Here is an 18,240-nt window from a genome sequence, read left to right as displayed (position 1 = left end):
AAATCACTCCGATACCCAATCCGTTGCAGTGCAATTCACAGTAGAGACAACTTGAAGAAACAGAAACAGGCACATATAGGAGGCTTCCCAGGAGAAATTTTTAGTAAAGCTTCTGAAAGTTTGATAAATATCAGCTACATTGACTAACTATTCTAGTTTGGATCTTGTAAAGTTAATTACTAGTATCTAGATATGTGAGAACTCAACATGCTTTGAAAACAGGAATTCATTTGGCCTTACAGCGGTAGAATTTAAGTGCTATGAAATAGCCAATTGTTCAGTCATTCACACCAATTAGTTCCCTGTGAGGTGCTTCAGTTAACTGCCATTTTTGTCTATTTGGATGTTATGTTTCTTGGGTCAAGGATGGATATTTGCATTGAGAGTACAGTACCTAGCACAATGAGACTCCAGTCTTATGTCAACCAGCGTAAGTCAAATTAAATCACATAAAAGTTATCAGTTTTTAAATGTTTTGTTGTCAGTGCATGCCTCGAGATAGGATATGCATGTAGCGTGAATAAAAAATAATTCAATTAATATTTTTCATAGCCTAGAAATTAAGCATCAACTCTTCCTTAATTAAAATTATTTAATTTCTTACACAGAAAATGAGCATACCTTCCCTTTAATCTCCCTGCTGTTTAATTCTGTGTGAATCCCAATTTTTGTACCTATAGGTCAAGGAATGCATAATGTTCAGATATAACAGCATCTCTGAGGAGTAACACTTTCTACTGTCTGTGGTTGGTTAGGACACTCCATCACATCCCAGTGGATAATGACCTGGCCTCAGTTATATACTCATTCATTATCTCTTGGCTAGACAGCAGCAGGGCAATATACTGGGGCATGAAGCCTTCAGGCGTGAGGAAACACCAACTAATTCAGAGTCCATCTCCATGTCAACGCAGCTACCTGTTCTCTGCTCTCTGCACTAACTCCCGATAGACTATCGAGTCAAGTTATCTCTCAGGTTTCTAAATTACCTGGGCCTATGTCATAGTATAATTCCCAAATCTGAACCTTAGCGTCCAAAATATGTGTACTAGCATGAATTTTCCTAAGCTTAATTACCAGCTTAGATCTGATAGGCTGCCACCAATCAGGACTTAGGTAGAGCGTCTGATAGACTCTGGTCTCCCCAAACCCTTCCCTGGGGACCCCAAAGACCCCGATTCCCTGAGTCTCACAACAAAGGGGAATAAACCATTTCCCTTCCCCCCTCCTTTCTTCCTTTCTCCCACCAATTCCCTGGTGAGTGCAGACTCCCTTCCCTGGAGTTTTACAAAAGATAACCAAAAAATCAATTAGATTCTAAAAAAGAGGAAAACTTTAATAAAAGAAGAAAAAACATAAAACTTGTCTCTGTAATCAAGCTGGTAAATATACAGGGTTTTTATAGCTTATAGACAATAGAAAGAAGCTTTCTCCAGCAGAAACACAATTTAAGCTACTTCCAGCAAGTACACATCTGCAAATAAGAAAACAAGTTAAAAGACTATAACCACCTTTTTTACTTACTAACTATTCTGAATAGATAAGAGACTGTAGCAGGGAGATTGGCAGAAACCTGGTTGCACCTCTAGTCCCGTCCAGGACCCAGAGAGAACAACCCACAAACCCAAAACCTACAAACAAAGGCTTCCCTCCACCCAGATTTGAAAGTATCTTGTCTCCTGACTGGTCCTCTGGTCAGATGTTGCAGGTCCCTGTTTGTTAACCCTTTACAGGTGAAAGAGACATTAACCCTTAGCTATCTGTTTATGACAGCCTAGAATATCTAAAAAATGAGGATTTGGTCAACTCTGCTCCTCAGGTCCAGTGGAACGTTCTGCTACTCCACAGAGGTGGCTCTCAAAGGCTCTGATGACCTCTTCCTGGCCAAAGCTCAGAGTCATTGTTCCATCCTCATCCTCCCCAACCTTTCAGCTGCTTTTAGCCATTTACCACATTCTTCTTGGGATCACGTCTCTCTTGGCTTCCATGCCTCTGGTCTCCCCTTTACCTCTTCCCTCTCTAATCACTCCTTCAGTATATTCCTGCAGAGGATCCTCCTCATCTTCTCTCCAGCCTTCTATGTGGCTTCATCCTCGGTCCCCTTCTCTTCTCCCTCTACACCTTGTCTCTCGGTAATCTCATCTACAAACACAATTTCAACTACCGCCCCTATGTGGACGATTCACCGACCTCCTCTCCACTTCAAACCATCTCTCCGGGATGTCCAAATGGTGGCTTAAGCTCAGCATGGTCAAAATATAACTCCTTATCTTTAACCGCACAGCCTCCTCACCCCTTCTTTCTCGATCACTAAGGGACACCACCACCACCATCCTCCTCATTCAGGCCCATGATCTGGGCATCATCTTCAACTCAACCATCTGTCTAGGTCCTCATATTCAGGGTAAATCTTGTAGAGTCTTTCTGTACTACATCTCGAAGGCCACGTCTACATTTGGAGCTGAGGGGGGCGTGATTCCCAACATGAGCAGATGTACTTGCACTACCTCTTATGAAGCTGGTGCACTAAACATGGTAGTAATGTAGCCATGGTAGCCTGGGACGTGGGAACAGTGGCACGGGTAGCCTCCCTGAATACATACACACAGAGTCCAGGAGGGTTGGGATTCACTCCCCTAGCTCCAAGCATAGAAGTAGCCATGGATATGACCTTTCCTATCCATCCACACAGCTCCAACTTCCACCTATCTTCACTTCCAAGGCCCTTCACAGTCAATCCCCACTCTACATATCCTCTCTCATTTGCTTTCAATCTGTCCGCGTTTACCTCTTATGGGTCCATGACACCAGCCTCCATCACTCACTTATTAAGTACTCAAAACAAATCCTTTCTCACGTTCTCCTGTGCTGACCCTCACACTTGGGAGAAGATGCCTGTGACAGCCAGGAAGCTCCCTCATTGTGCTCCCTCAACTCCCTCCTTCAAACTCGTTTGCCATGAGACCTCCCAAAACCCTGGCAATGGCTGGGTGGCTGGTGTGCTGAGACCACGGCCTCGCCTGCTGACCAGTACTGTCTCATTGTCTCCTTGTACTTTCCCATCTGTTGTCTCATGTTACATTCAGATTGGAAGCTCTTTGGGGCAGGGGTTGTCTCTTTATTCTGGGTTTGTGCAGGGCTGCCCAGAGGATTCAGGAGGCCTGGGGGAAAGCAATTTTCAGGGACCCTTCCATAAAAAAAAGTTGCAATACTATAAAATACTGTATTCTCATGGGGGCCCCTGTGGGGCCCGGGGATAATTGCCTCACTTGCACCCTCCCGGGTGGCCCTGGGAAAAATAAAAATTTAAAAACCTTCTGCATCTCAGTGCAAACCCAGTTTTGAGAAAATTTCTTTTCAAGTCACCTTTACAAGGTATCACTGGTTCTCAGCATCAGCTAGTGCTAAAAGGCACTAAAGCTCATTAAAAGGGTTGGACAAATATTTTCCATCAAAACATTTTTTGGATTGAAAACTAGGAGTTTTTAAAAAGCAGAAAAAATCACGGACAATGTCTGCTTTCCTTCAAAATTTGTTGTGGTTTTTTTAATTGAAAAACTGAAATAAGTCTGCCAAAACCTGAACATGATTTGGGGTTTCAGAAGTGTGTGGCCAAATATTTGCTGCTTGCTGTGTTTGATTGTTTAAAGAAACTATAAAAAAATTCTGCTTAAAAAAAACCAAAACTTTTTAATCTTAATGGAGTTAGATGGCTTGCCTCCTTGATCTTCTCCGGCAAAAGCACACGCAACAACAGACAGACAAAGACTTTCCTCCCTCCCAGATTTGGAAGTATCTTGTCTTCTTATTGGTCCTGTTAGTCCTGTTGGTCAGGGTGATCTTCTTAACCCTTTACAGGTAAAAGACAAATTAGCCCTTAACTGTATGTTTATGACATACCCTAAAAGCTTATCAGATGTCACCACTCAATCTGATGGGGGCCCTACTAAGCCAAAATTCTTCCAGCCCTTCTGGAAGGGTTGCGTCTTTGGTCAGAAGGACTTGTCTGCTTGCTGAATTGAAAGAAGGCCCTGAGTCAGTTTACAAGCAGACTTTTAATGCCAAATATCCTCTGGAAAACCTAGTTTGAACCAGTTTATGCAAGTGTCCCCAGGCATGGTACCTCTCTGGAGGTCTTTACAACCTGAGTGATTCACCTTAAATCACCATCCACTGCTTTTAGTTCCTGGAGGAGCTGTGGTATCATTGCCCCTCACTCTCCTCCACTGCCCCAAGTTGCATACAGTTCCTTGCCCAATGCTCCAGGTCAGCCTGATTGTCAGGGCGGGCAGGCTAATCAAAGCGACAGAAGGCCAGGGTGGGTCCCGTCCTCTGTGGGAGCTGGAATTGTCTGAGTGAGATGGAGTGGGGCCGAGCTAAGGAGAGAGCAGGGGCCCAAGCTAAGAGGCTGGGAGCAGAGCTGCAGCCCCAAAGCCAGAGCACAGCCCAGAGAGAGCAGACCTGCCCTGGGAGGGGAGCTGCAGCAACCAGAGCCAGAGGGGCCAGACAAGCAGCCCAGGAAGCAGGTGAGAGCTGAGATAGAGTCACAGAAGCAGCCCAGAGAGCAGACCTGCCCTGGGAGCAGAGCTGCAGCCACAGAGCCAGGGGGGCCAGAGAAGCAGCCCAGGGAGCTGGAGGCAGAGCAGCAGCAGCAGCCGTGCTGAGGCAGTGTGGAGCTGGGGCTGGAGCAGTCCGGAGCTGGGTGCGGTGAACACCTGAGGAAAGCGAGGGGGACCCTGGGCAGTGGGCCCAGCACAGGGAGACGCCTCAGCCAAGAGGCCCTGCAGGCCAGACTTGGAGGGGGATCGTAACCCTGATAGAGCAGGGGTGACATTGGGGAGAAGGGTCCTGCCACCCAGAGCCTGAGAGAGTGTGGCCACCACCAGAGCAACTGTCTGACCTGCAGCGACCCTGCAGCACAGCCAGGGCCTGAGAAGGAGGCCTGGGACCTCCAAGGAACAGATTGTGAACTGCCCTGATGTCCAGAGACACTGTTTGTGATGATCCCTGCCACAGAGCAGGGTGATGTGTTTTCCTTTAACCTTTCCCATTTTTCCTTATTCTTTTTTAAAATTAATTGTTAGTTAAAGAACTTGTATTTGCCTTAAATTGTATGATGTGATCAGTGGGTCAGGGAGGTGTGCGGTGCAAAGAGAGTACCCTGGAGTGGGGACAGCCCCTGTCCTGGGTGACCACAGCAGGGTTGGGGGTTGAGCCCCCCAGGAATCCTGGGCCCAGCCTTGTTGGGGTTACGAAGACTCTGCCAGACAGGAGAGTGGAAGGGGAGTCCTCAAGGGCAGGGAGGCCTTTGGGTAAAGGAAGTGGGAGCGAGGACTCAGATCCTTCCGCTAGCCCACTTCACCGGGGTAGTGCAGAAGCCAGGAAAGTTCCCCACAATAGCGGGACCATTCCCCTGCTCACACATAAGCTTATGAATGGTTTAATACAGTATGTATCCTGAGAGATACTGCACAAGGTTGCAACGTATGTCCTAACAGCCTAGTATGATATTAGTCTCTTTTGTAGCCGCATCATGTTGTTGACACATTCACTTTGTGATTCACTATAATCCCCAGATCCTTTCCAGCAGTACTATTGCCTAGGTAGTTATTCCCTATTTTGTAGTTATGCATTTGATTTTTCATTCCTAAGTGTAGTACTTTGCACTTGTTTTCATTGAATTTCATCTGCTGATTTCAGACCAATCCTCCAATTTATCAAGGGCACTTCAAATTCTAATCCTGTCCTCCAAAGTGCTTTCAACCCCTCCCAGCCTGGTGTCATCTGCAAATTGCATAAGTGAACGTTAAACTCCATTATCCAATTGATTTATGAAAATATTGAATAATACTGGACCCCCGTGGGACCTGCTGGACACATTTCCCTAGTTTGAAAGTGTATCATTGATAACCATTCCTTAATTACTGTCCTTCAACCAGTTTTTCACCCACTGTTTCACCTTCCTGCACATGACTGAGCCATAGAAGGCAGGCCAAGCACATACTTGGCTAAAATAATGTAGAAATACCTCGTGGTTAATCTGCAGAACAGAAATACACTATTTTTCTTCTTTGCCCAAGGAGTTACTCAGTTATAGGTCAGAAGGAGGAATGTGCTCATGCCATCCAGCAAAAGTAACAGTTTCAGCCAGATATCTAGGCACTGGGACAGAGGCTGGGTGAGAAGCTGAGGGTTAAGGTAAGCGGGCCATATTTAGCAGGTGCCCCTTGTGAGACTGAACTCAGGCCAGTGGGCCATTCAGGCTAGGCATAAGGAGCATACAGAAGCCTGTGCGGTTACAGCTAAAGCTGGGTGATTTTTTTTGTTCAATCAAAACATTTAAGAAAAAATGTGTAGAAAAATGTTGTTTTCATTCAGCTTTTGTTTTCCACTTAAATTAAAGTCTTTAAAAATGGTTTTTATTGAGCTTTTCCTCTCTTGGGCTTTCCTTCTCCTCACCTCCTTTTCCCTCTCGGAGTAGGGAGAGAAAAAGGTAAAGAGGGAGAGAAAGGAGGCAGGGTAGAGGGGTAACAACAAATTGAAAACCTTGGAGGCTTTTTTGGTTCTTGTTTCACCAAGAAGCAGAAAAACAAAAACAAACAAACAAATAAAACCCCGCTAAACATTTCAAATGAATGAGAATTTTTTAGAATCCCTGACCAATCCTGTTCCTTGTCCCCTGACCACTCCCCAAATCCAACACCTCCTCCCTGTCCCCTAACTGTCCCCGGGACTCCCTGCCCCTTATCCCACCCCCTCGGCCCCAGCCACTTACCCCCACCTCCCAGAGCCTCAGCACGCGTGCCCAGAAGCAGCCCTGAACAGCGCTTCAGCTGTGTGGCTCCGGGGGGGCCCTGAGCTCCTCCCCGCTCAGAGCCGCTTGGTAAGTGGAGGAGACACTCGGCCCAGAGCTCGCAGCCCCACCCCCCTACCACGTGGCTCTGAGTGGGGCGGAGCTCAGGGCCCCCCAGAGCCACGCGGCTGCAGCGCTGTCCAGGAAGCGCTGAGGCGCCGGGGCAGGGCCGCCGACAGGATTCAGGGTCCTGGGGTCTTCGACGGAGGGGTCCCCCCGCTTTGGCAGTAATTGGCAGCTGGGGGGGTCCTTCCGTTCTTCTTTGAGTGCTTGTTCATATCGATTCCAATTAGGTGTACGCGCGCCGCATGCACGTTCGTCGGAAGATTTTTACCCTAGCAACACTCGGTGAGTTGGCTGGGTCACCCCCTGGAGTGGCACTGTTATGGCGCCGGATATATACCCCTGCCGACCCAACAGCCCTTCAGTTCCTTCTTACCGCCCGTGACAGTCGTTGGAACTGTGGAGCGCAGCTTAGCTGATCTCCACTTCCCTAGCTACTCGTTGTTCTTTACTGTTAATTGTGTTTGTAGTTCAAGTTTTATAGTTGTAGTAAGTGTTAGTTGTTGTGTGTATATATATATACATAGTTGTTGAGGGGGGATCGGGGATTAGCCCCTTTCCTCCACCCCAGGGCCGGGCTCATGCCCAGGTCACCAGGATTCAAACCGTGCTCGGCGTGCCAAAAGCCGATGCCAATAGGGGATCCCCATGACTGCTGCCTCAAGTGCCTAGGGGAATCCCGCCTTCCTGAAAAGTGTCGCATCTGTAAGTCATTTAAACCAAGGACGAAGAAGGAGCAGGACTTTCGACTGAAACAGCTCCTCATGGAGGCAGCACTTAGCCCTGCAACGTCGGTACTGAGTGCTCAACTTGCATCTGTGAGGAGCGCTCCTTCGGCTCCGGACCGCTCCGGTACTGCGAAGGAGCCACGGCACTGACCCTCACCGGCACCGACGTCTGCTCGGCACCGCTCCCTGTCCCCGCGGCCCAGGAAGCAACACAGCACTTCGGCTGCTTCAGCATCACAGAAGGAGCATCCATCAACGATGGATCGCCCGGCACCGTCATCTGAGGCGGCACCGCTGAGTGCGGCACTGTTGATTCCGGTCCTGCAAGGGCCATCGAGCCCGCTGCCCAAAAGCTCCCCAGCTCACGCTGTGGTCGAGCTCGCTTTCCCATACACGCCAGAGACCTCCACGGCATGGGAATTGATTGAGATGATGGAGACTGCGCTGCCTCAACCCCCGGTACCGCCGGTGCGGGTCATCCAATCTATTGGCAAGCCTGCCTTGCTGAGGCCGCCATCTGTGGGAGCTGCCAAGAGGCATCGTTCAAGATCTCGGTCCTGCCGATGATCTCGGTCCCATCGATGATCCCGGTCCTGGCACCGCTCTCCATCGCGGTACTGGTCGCACTCGCGGCACCGCTCGGCCTCCCATTCACCTGACAGATACTCATGGTACCGATCCGATTCACGGCACCGTTCACGGCACCGTGCATCTCGCAGCCACTCCAGGTGAAGGGACTCGAGATCCCAATCGACCTCCCGGCACCGCTTCGGTCATAGGTCCCCGTCTCCCTCGAGGTACCATTACAGCTCCCGGTACCGCTCCCCGGTGCCGTCCCGGGAAAGACCAACTCGAGACTTGGCTCCCTCTTAGGGTCTATTAGCACCACCTTGGCCGTCAAGACACACCTCAGTGTCATCATAGGCTGGTAGCATTCCTATCCATAGGATCGTGATTTGGATGTCCCCAGCCATATGTTTCCTGAGAGCCAGAGCCACGAGCAAGGACCCCACCAAGCCCAAGGTGTTCCCTCAGTTGCACCACAGTCTGCCTCATCACAACACGAGCACCAGAGGCAACCGTAAGCCCTGCCCCCATGGGTACAGATGAGGCTTCGGTACCACCTGCAGACACCTAGGTCCCACCGGAGTCTGACGCCGCTCCTCAAGAACAGGAGCCCCCACAGGACCCTCTTGTCCCTGGCCTCTCCTCTTCCTCCCGCCAGACGAGGCTGTGGCAGGAACATCCTCCTCCGGCCCTCCCCCAACTGACCTAAGGGCACATCAAGACCTCTTGAGACGGGTGGTGCAGAATATGAATCTGCAGGTGGAGGAGGACCCTGTAGCGGACATAGAAATAGAGGACCCTGTAGCGGACATCCTATCTGCAGACGCACCTACTAGAGTGGCCCTGCCATTTTTCCGCGCTATTCAAGCAAACACGGACACCATTTGGCAATCCTCAGCTTCGATCCCCCCCACAGCCAGGAGAGTAGAGAGAAAATACATGGTACCCTCCAAGGGGTACGAGTATCTCCACATACACCCACCTCCTTGCTCCCTAGTAGTTCAGTCGGTAAACGAGAGGGAGCGTCATGGCCAGCAAGCTCCTGCTCCCAAGTAGGTTAGGCGCATGGACCTCCTTAGCCACAAAATATATTCGACTGGGGGCCTTCAACTTAGGGTGGCAAACCAGCAAGCCCTCCTAAGTAGGTATAACTATAACACGTGGATGTCCTTGGGGAAGTTTACGGAGCTTCTTCCCCAGGAGTCCCGCCAGGAATTTAGGCCCTACTTGTGGAGGGTAAGAAGGCAGCGAGAACCTCCCTCCAAGCTTCTCTGGACACAGCAGACTCTGCGGCCAGGACTCTGGCGTCGGGAGTGATGATGAGGTGTATCTCCTGGCTCCAGGTATCAGGCCTTCCTCCTGAATTACAACAAACTATTCAGGACTTGCCCTTTGAAGGCCAGGGGCGCTTCTCAGACAAGACTGATCCCAGATTACAAAGTCTGAAGGACAGTCGCGTAATAATGCACTCACTGGGGATGCACACACCAGTGACCCAATGTAGGACCTTCCAGCCCCAGCCTCACTGTACTTACCCCCTGCCTAGGCCATGACAGGACTTCAGCAGAAGGCGTGGCTGAGGGAATCGACGGAGGCAGTCTGGCCCCCAGCAGGGCAAAATCAGCCTCCCCCGCAAACCACCAGCAGGGCCCAAACAGAACTTTTGATGAGACACCCAAGGACGGCCCACCAGTTGTTCTCCCGGATCCTTCTCCTCCCTTTTACAATCGCCTCTCCCATTTCCTCCCTGCATGATCCCACCTAACTTTGGATCATTGGGTCCTGCGCACGGTGGAGTTGGGATACCACCTTCAGTTTGTTTCAATCCCACCTTCCCACCCTCCCTCCTCGTCCCTCTTCAGGGTCCCTTCTCACGAGCAATCCCTCTTACAAGAGGTCCAGTCGCTCCTAACCATTGGAGCCATAGAGGAAGTACCAAAAGACCTGAGGGGCAAGGGGTTTTATTTCCGATACTTCCTAATCTCCAAGGCAAAGGGAGGTCTACGACTGATCCTAGACCTGCGAGGACTCAACAAATTCATGATAAAGTTGAAGTTCCGCATGGTATCCCTGGGGACCATTATCCCGTCTTTGGATCCCAGAGACTGGTATGCCTCCCTCGATATGAAGGACGCATATTTCCACATCATGATTTACCCACCACACAGATAGTACCTCCGTTTTGTGGTAAACCATCAATATTTTCAGTTCACAGTCCTTCCATTTGGCCTTTCTACGGCTCCGCGAGTATTCACAAAATGCATCACCATAGTCGCTGGCTCCCTCCGGCATCGTTGGGTACACATTTACCCATATCTCGACGATTGGCTCATTCGAGGAACCTCCGAGTCACAAGTGAGACATCACCTGTACATCGTCAAAGACCTCTTCAGGAGCCTAGGCCTCATGATCAACATAGAGAAGTCTACTTTGATACCTATGCAGAGAATAGACTTCATCAGGGCGATTCTGGACTCCACTCTGGCCAGAGCCTGCCTGCCGCAGCTTCGTTTTCAGGTGATGGCTACAATTATTCAAGGCCTCCAAACCTTCCCAACAACATCGGCTCGCGCTTGTCTCAGCCTACTCGGTCACATGGCTGCCTGCACCTTCGTGACCAAACACGCCAGGCTACGCCTCCGTCCATTTCAAGCCTGGCTTGCCTCAGTATACTGGCCTGGCCGGGAGAGCCTGGACTCGATACTCACTGTTCCCCCAAATGTTTTAGGCTCTCTAACCTGTTGGCTGACTCCCACCCTAGTTTGTGCAGGGATGCCATTCCACTCACCACCTTAACCACGGTCACGTCATCTCTGGGTTGGGGTGCCCACCTCAAGAGCCTCCACACTCAAGGCCCTACCCCTACCTGGGACCTCAATCTGGTTCTAGCCAAGCTTATGGGTCCTCCTTTTGAACTGCTAGCCACCTGCTTGCTGATGTACCTCTCCTGGAAGACAGCCTTCCTCTTCGCTATTGCTTCAGCAAGGCGAGTATCCGAGCTTTGGGCCCTGACAGTGGACCCCCCCGTATACAGTGTTTCATAAGGACAAGGTACAGCTGCGACCACACCCCGGCTTCCTCCCTAAGGTGGTGTCTGCCTTTCATGTCAATCAAGACATCTTCCTTCCGGTCTTCTTCCCGAAGCCGCACTCATCGTATCAGGAACAACAGCTGCAATCCCTAGACGTCCCCAGGGCTCTCGCCTTTTGAAAGTCGCCTCACCTCTTTGTAGCGGTGGCAGACCAGATGAAGGGCCTGCCGGTTTCCTCCCAGTGAATTTCATCTTGGGTGACGTTTTGCATCCATGCCTGCTTTGATTTGGTGCGCATTCTAGCTAGCCACCCCACTGCCCATTCCACTTGGGCTCAAGCTTCTTCTGCTGCCTTCCTGGCCTATGTTCCCATCCAGGAAATATGTTGGGCAGCTACCTGGTCATCGATTCACACCTTTGCCTCACATTACGCATTGGTTCAACAGTCCAGAGATGATGCAGCTTTTGGCTCAGCAGTTTTGCATTCTGCAACATCTCACTCCGACCCCACCGCCTTGATAAGGCTTGGGAATCACCTAATTGGAATCGATATGAGCAAGCCTCGAAGAAGAAAAGATGGTTACTCATCTTTGTAACTGTTGTTCTTTGAGTATCCATTCCAAACCCGCCCTCCTTCCCCTCTGTCGGAGTAGCCGGCAAGAAGGAACTGAAGGGCCATTGGGTCGGCAGGGGTATATATCCGGCGCCATAATGGCGCCACTCCAGGAGGCGACTTAGCCGACCCACCGAGTGTTGCTAGCGTAAAAATCTTCAGAAGAACGTGCCCACGGCACACGCACACCTAATTGAAATGGATATGAGCAACACATCTCGAAGAACAACAGTAACAAAGGTGAGTAACCATCTGTCATGGTATAATTCCCCACTGTGAACCTTAGCGTCCAAAAGATGGGGTACCAGCATGAATTCCTCTAAGCTCAATTACCAGCTTAGTACTTGTAGCGCTGCCACCAACCAGGAATTCCAGTGCCTGGTACACTCAGGTCCCCCCAAAACCTTGCCCGGGGACCCCCAAGACCCAGACCCTCTGGATCTTAACACAAGGAAAGTAAACCCTTTCCCTCACCTTTGCCTCTCCCAAGCTTCCCCTCCCTGGGTTACCCTGGAAGATCACTGTGATTCAAACTCCTTGAATCTTAAAACAGAGAGGAAAATCCACATTCCCCCCCTCCTTCTCTCTCCCCCTCCCAGACTCTCCCTGAGAGAGAAAATTAACCTTTCTCTCCCCCTTCCCTCCTTTCTCCCCACCAGTTCCCTGGTGGATCCAGACCCAGTCCCCTGGGGTCTCACCAGAATAAAAAAACAATCAGGTTCTTAAACAAGAAAAGCTTTTAATTAAAGAAAGAAAAAACAGTAAAAATTATCTTTGTAAATTGAAGATGGAATATGTTACAGGGTCTTTCAGCTATAGACACTGGGAACACCCTCCCAGCCTAAGTATACAAGTACTAATTAAAATCCTTTCAGCAAAATACAAATTTTAACTCCTCCCAGCCAAATACATATTTGCAAATAAAGAAAACAAACATAAGCCTAACTCGCTTTATCACCTAGTACTTACTATTTTGAATCTATAAGAGCCTGTATCAGGGAGATTAGAGAGAAACCTGGTTGCACGTCTGGTCACTCTCAGAACCCAGAGAGAACACCAAAAACTAACAGCACATACACAAACTTCCCTCCCTCAAGATTTGAAAGTATCCTGTCCCCTGATTGGTCCTCTGGTCAGGTGACAGCCAGGCTCACTGAATTTGTTAACCCTTTACAGACAAAAGAGACATGAAGTACTTCTGTTCTATTAACCCTTAACTATCTGTTTTTGACACCATCTTTTCCGGGACCTGCCGTTGAAGTGCCCTGAAGATCCGCGGTGGGGGTCCCCCGCCTCCGAATTACCGCCCAAGACCCAGCACTTTGGAGGTGGATTCTGCTTTGGCGGTAATTCGGCAGCGAGGGGTCCTTCCGCCTTGGAGCCGAAGAACCCCCTGCCGCCATATTGCCATCACCGACGACTCAGAGTGGAAGAAGCTCCGGGGGCCTTGGCCCTGCGACAGTTTTCCACAGCCCCTGGAGCGAGTGAAGGACCCCACTCCAGGGGCCCTGAAAAACTTTCATGGGGGCCCCTGTGGGTCTTCCTTTGCTGTGCAGATGTACCCACAGAAAGAACCGCACAACAGATGTTAGTCACGTCCCTTAACGCACGACTGGCAAGCACTCATAGTGAAGATGGCAGAATAAGAACCTGCCTAGACTAGAATCCTGCTGTAGAGGATACTTCACCCCCCTGGTGTGGAGGATACCATCCCCCAGGACACTTCAGCCCTTTTGTGCATTCATGGAGGAGCCATGGACAGAAGTAGCATGCTGCCCATCTTCCACATGACCCTTGCACAGAGCACCATGCTGGGGCAGGAAAGCGGCTGCAGTGTCCATGGATCTGTGGTCCTAACACCTCACACAAGTAGCACAGAGGCACTGCAATCTGCTATTTCAGTATCTGAGGGGTATTCAGGCTTTACATTGGTTGGAATGTATTTGACCCCTTTAATCTTTATTAATATGGATGAAGCTTTGCTTGCACCTCTCCAATCTGATATGTTTGCTACTTCTCCATGTAGCAATTCATGCTAATCTGCGAGTACAGTATCACTAAATTTACTTAAAAGAGGTCAGTACAATTGCCACACAACCAACAATTTAAGAGCATTTAGTCCCTTTATACAAAAGGTTACATTACACCATAAAGGCTGTGCTTAAAAAAAAACCTGGAAACTAATTTCAGCAAACTGCTAGGACTGGGGCTTACACATAATTAAATTCCTGCATGCCAATTTTAAAATGATCTTAATATGAAATTAAAAGTCCCATTTTAATAATGCCGTCAATATTTGTAGCATTAGGACTTGGTGTTTAGATGCCATTCAGTGAAAGAAATAGCTGTTGTCTCCAGACGATTTTCAGGTAGCTGCATGTTTTGCTCTTTCATAAAATCACACCAATAATTGTTCTATTGCTCTGTGTTAATGTAAAGCCCCCAGGTCTGCTCTACACATTTTATAAATAAGACACTTGCTAACTCAGTGGCCTTGTCTCTGTAGCCAATGCTCTCGTATGGCTGAGTTTTATGCTAACTCATTCTTAGAATTGGCTATTAAATTGTAGACTCTTCCCAAAGATAATCCTACCCCCACAAAGTTGGATTTTTCTTCTCTGCATGCAGCAATCAGCTGTTCTTGACCTGATCTTACAAGGTGCTGCACCTCAACTCTCCCCATCACAAATAATCACTGCAATATAGGACTAGAGGGACCTCAAGTCCAGCCCAGAACCAAGTAAACCTTATCCATCCCTGACAAGTGTTTGTCCAACCTGTCCTTAAAAACCTCTAGTGATGGGGATTCCACAACCTCCCATGGAAGCCTGCTCCAGAGCTCAATTATTCTTATAGCTAGAAAAATGTTCTTAATATGTAACCTAAATCTCCCTTCCAACAGAGGAAGTGTGTTACTTCTTGTCCTGCCTTCAGTAGAAATGGAGAACAATTGATCACCATCCTCTCTACAAAAACCTTTAACATATTTGAAGACTGTTATCAAGTCCCCCACTCAGTCTTCTTTTCTCAAGACTAAACAAGTGAACTTTTAAAAACTTCTCCTCAGAGGTCAGGTTCTCTAAACCTTTGATCTTTTGTTGCTTTCTCTGGACTCTCTCCAATTTCCCCACATCCTTCTTCAAGAGTGGTGCCCAGAACTGGACACATATTCCAGATGAGGCATCACCTGTGCTGAATAGAGTGGGACAGTTACTTCCTGTGTCTTGTACAAAATACTCCTGTTAATATGCACCAAAAAAATTAGCCTTTTTCACAGATGTCTCACATTATTGACTCATTCAATTTCTGTTCCACTGAAACCAGCAGATCCTTTTCAGCAGTTCTACCACCTAACTAGATATCCCCCACTTTATAGCTGTGCATTTGATTTTTTTTCTTCATAAGTGAAATACTTTACACTTGTCTTTATTGAATTTCATCTTGTTGATTTCAGACCAATTCTCCAATTTGTCAAGGTCATTTTGAATACTAATCCTGTTCTCCAAAATCCTTCAATGCCTCCCATCTTGGTGTCATCTGCAAATATTATGAGCATACTCTTCACTCCATTATCCACGTCATTGGTGGAAATATTGACTAGTACCAAACCCAGGACAGATTCCTGCAGGACTCCACCAAATGCACCCCCACTCCCAGTTTGACCACAAACCATTGATATGTAAATTATACTTTAAATTGAATTGATAGTTCTGTGGTGAATTATAGTGAATCCAGCTCCTGTGTGGCCATGGTTTTATGATCAATAGGGTGGAAATCACCCTTAGATTTAGAGGCTCTAGGAACACACAAAGAATGAACTGTGACCACGCACACAGTCACAAAGAAGAAATCTTGTCTCTTTTATAAGTTTTTGCTAAGCAGATGATTAAGATTACAATCACAAACAAATATATAAAACCTAAGAGTGTCCACACAGTAACTAATGCCATATTCATACTCACATACTCAAAGATACTATGGAGTCTGGTGCATCTCTCAACAGGTGGTCATTGATAGAGGGGTGGTTCCTGCTGGGATCTTCCCAATGAGGTTTCCCCTAAGCATCTTCCTACTTTAACCTGACCAGGGGACCTTTTTATCTTGTTTTTCTGACCATGCCTAACACCTTATGCATATGCATGAGGGTTCCAACCTCCTTTTCCTTATCTGTATTTCCAAAGACCATAAATTTTGCCATGCCCCACTTTTCATAGGTGGTTTTCTTATTTCCCCTATTTTATTATTAGGATTCTGTTAACATTCCATGATGTCACAATCAGGTACATCCTTTACAGTAATCTTGTGCATTTATTGGCATAGGGTCAGTTTTAGGTCACTCACTCTTGTCAAGCCTCCTGAAGCCTGAGGCCTAGTGTGGCTAAGCTGAAATATTACAGGCCTTAGTCTGTTGCATTCCAGCCTTGCTTTACTTACATACCTAATAGAAACTCATTGCTCCTAAATACTTGTCAATCTTATACTCCTATACTCATAGACTCATAGACTCATAGGTCAGAAGGGACCAATCTGATCATCTAGTCTGACTTCCTGCACAAGGCAGGCCACAGAACCCCACCCATCCAATTTTATACAACCCCTATCCCAGGACCGAGTTATTGAAATCCTCAAAAATGGTTTGAAGACCTCAAGCTGCAGAGACACCACCAGCAAGCGACCCGTGCCCCACGCTGCAGGGGAAGGCGAAAAACCTCCAGGGCACCTGCCAATCCGCCCTGGAGGAAAATTCCTTCCCGACCCCAAATATGGCGATCAGCTAAACCCTGAGCATGTGGGCAAGAGTCACCAGCCAGCACCCAAGAAGGAGTTCTCCGCAGCAACTCAGTACCCATCGCATGCAACATCTCCCCGCAGACCATACTCCTCTCCTACTTATATCTATTCATCACACATTGAGTATATATGACATACCATATGGGTTCACCTGACAATAACACAATTCAATGATAAAATGAATTGATTGGCTACATATAACTACGCGCTAAGTGTGGTCTTTCAACCAGTTGTGCACCCATCTTATAGTAATGTAGTCTAGAGACCACATCTTCCTATTTAGCTTATGGGAATGTCATGTGGGACTGTGTCGAAAACCTTACTAAAATCAAGGTGTATCACATCTACTGCTTCCCCATCAGCCAGTAGGCCAGTAACCCCATCAATGAAGGAAATGAGGTTGGTTTTACATGATTTGTTCTTGACCAGGAGTTGAAAGTACAGGAGGGCAGTCTGCTTCCTGTGGGATAGAGGCCTTTGCCTGATACTCTAGAGAGATATCCAGCAGACTTTGGCTCATATATTGTTTTCTGTTTATTTTTTTTTTAATTTCAGTCTGGGGACCCAGTGCTGAAGTGTTCATAACATTTATACCTGAGCAAAGGCTGAAGGAAGGGCCTCTTACATACGGGACAAAAACAAAAGAGGGGTAATCATAGATCACACACGTGATTGTCACAGGCATTGGAAATAAAGTCCAGGCTCAGCAATCAGTACAAATCAGCTTGATAGCCAAAGAGAACCAAACTGTGCAAAAATATGGCATGATTTTACTTGACCGCTTTAGAAATTATCATTTAATTAAAGGGTGAGATCATTACGCTATGACACACACGTTCAATACTCATTTGATATATTTCATTGATCTATCATTTCATGCATGAGAGTAATTTTTTACCCGATTTGACTATAAGATTTCCAAAAATATTTAACAGCATAATTGATTTTTATAAAAACCAGAAATGCCCTCCTCCTCTCATCTCTCATTGTTGCATATTTTAGAATTCTATTTATCTTTTCGACAGTGTCATTCCCATGGGTCTTCCAATATATCCAATTTTAATATTTTAAAAGGGAGTCATAATTTGATGCACTACTGACCAAGTTGTTGCTTTGGGGGAAAGGGAGGCTGTTGAAGAGGTTTGGGGATCTGAGAGTGAAGTCTTGCTCTTTGGCTGCTTCTATTCTTCGTTGCTCAAGTCATTATATCCATAGATTTTCAAAGCTTAAATTTATTCCTACAACAGGGACCTATCCAAGAGGAATGCTAAGCAACTTCTGAAGAGAATGTGAGAAAAAGAAAGAGAAAAAGAAAAAGAACTGCATGCACCTTGTTTTTTTACATGGCTGAGTCTAGGGCTCAATGCTAAAATACCATTGAGACATTCTGGAACTTTTATACTTTCACTAAAAAAGCTCCCCAACTCATTCACACTATGAGAGTTTCTCTAAAAAGATGAACTTTAGAACCTGATTGTAAAAACTTCTGAGGGATTCTAAAGGCTTAACTGAGCAGCTATCTCTGTGACTCAGGGCTGGAGGCTTGAAGGGATCCTATTATCTACTCTAATAATTGGCTTCTGCCAGATGCAAG

The sequence above is a fragment of the Gopherus flavomarginatus genome, chromosome 5, assembly GCF_025201925.1.
Source record: "Gopherus flavomarginatus isolate rGopFla2 chromosome 5, rGopFla2.mat.asm, whole genome shotgun sequence".
In the NCBI taxonomy this organism is placed as follows: Eukaryota; Metazoa; Chordata; order Testudines; family Testudinidae; genus Gopherus; species Gopherus flavomarginatus.
The sequence above is the reverse complement of the archived record's forward strand: the minus strand, read 5'-3'. Positions refer to the sequence as shown.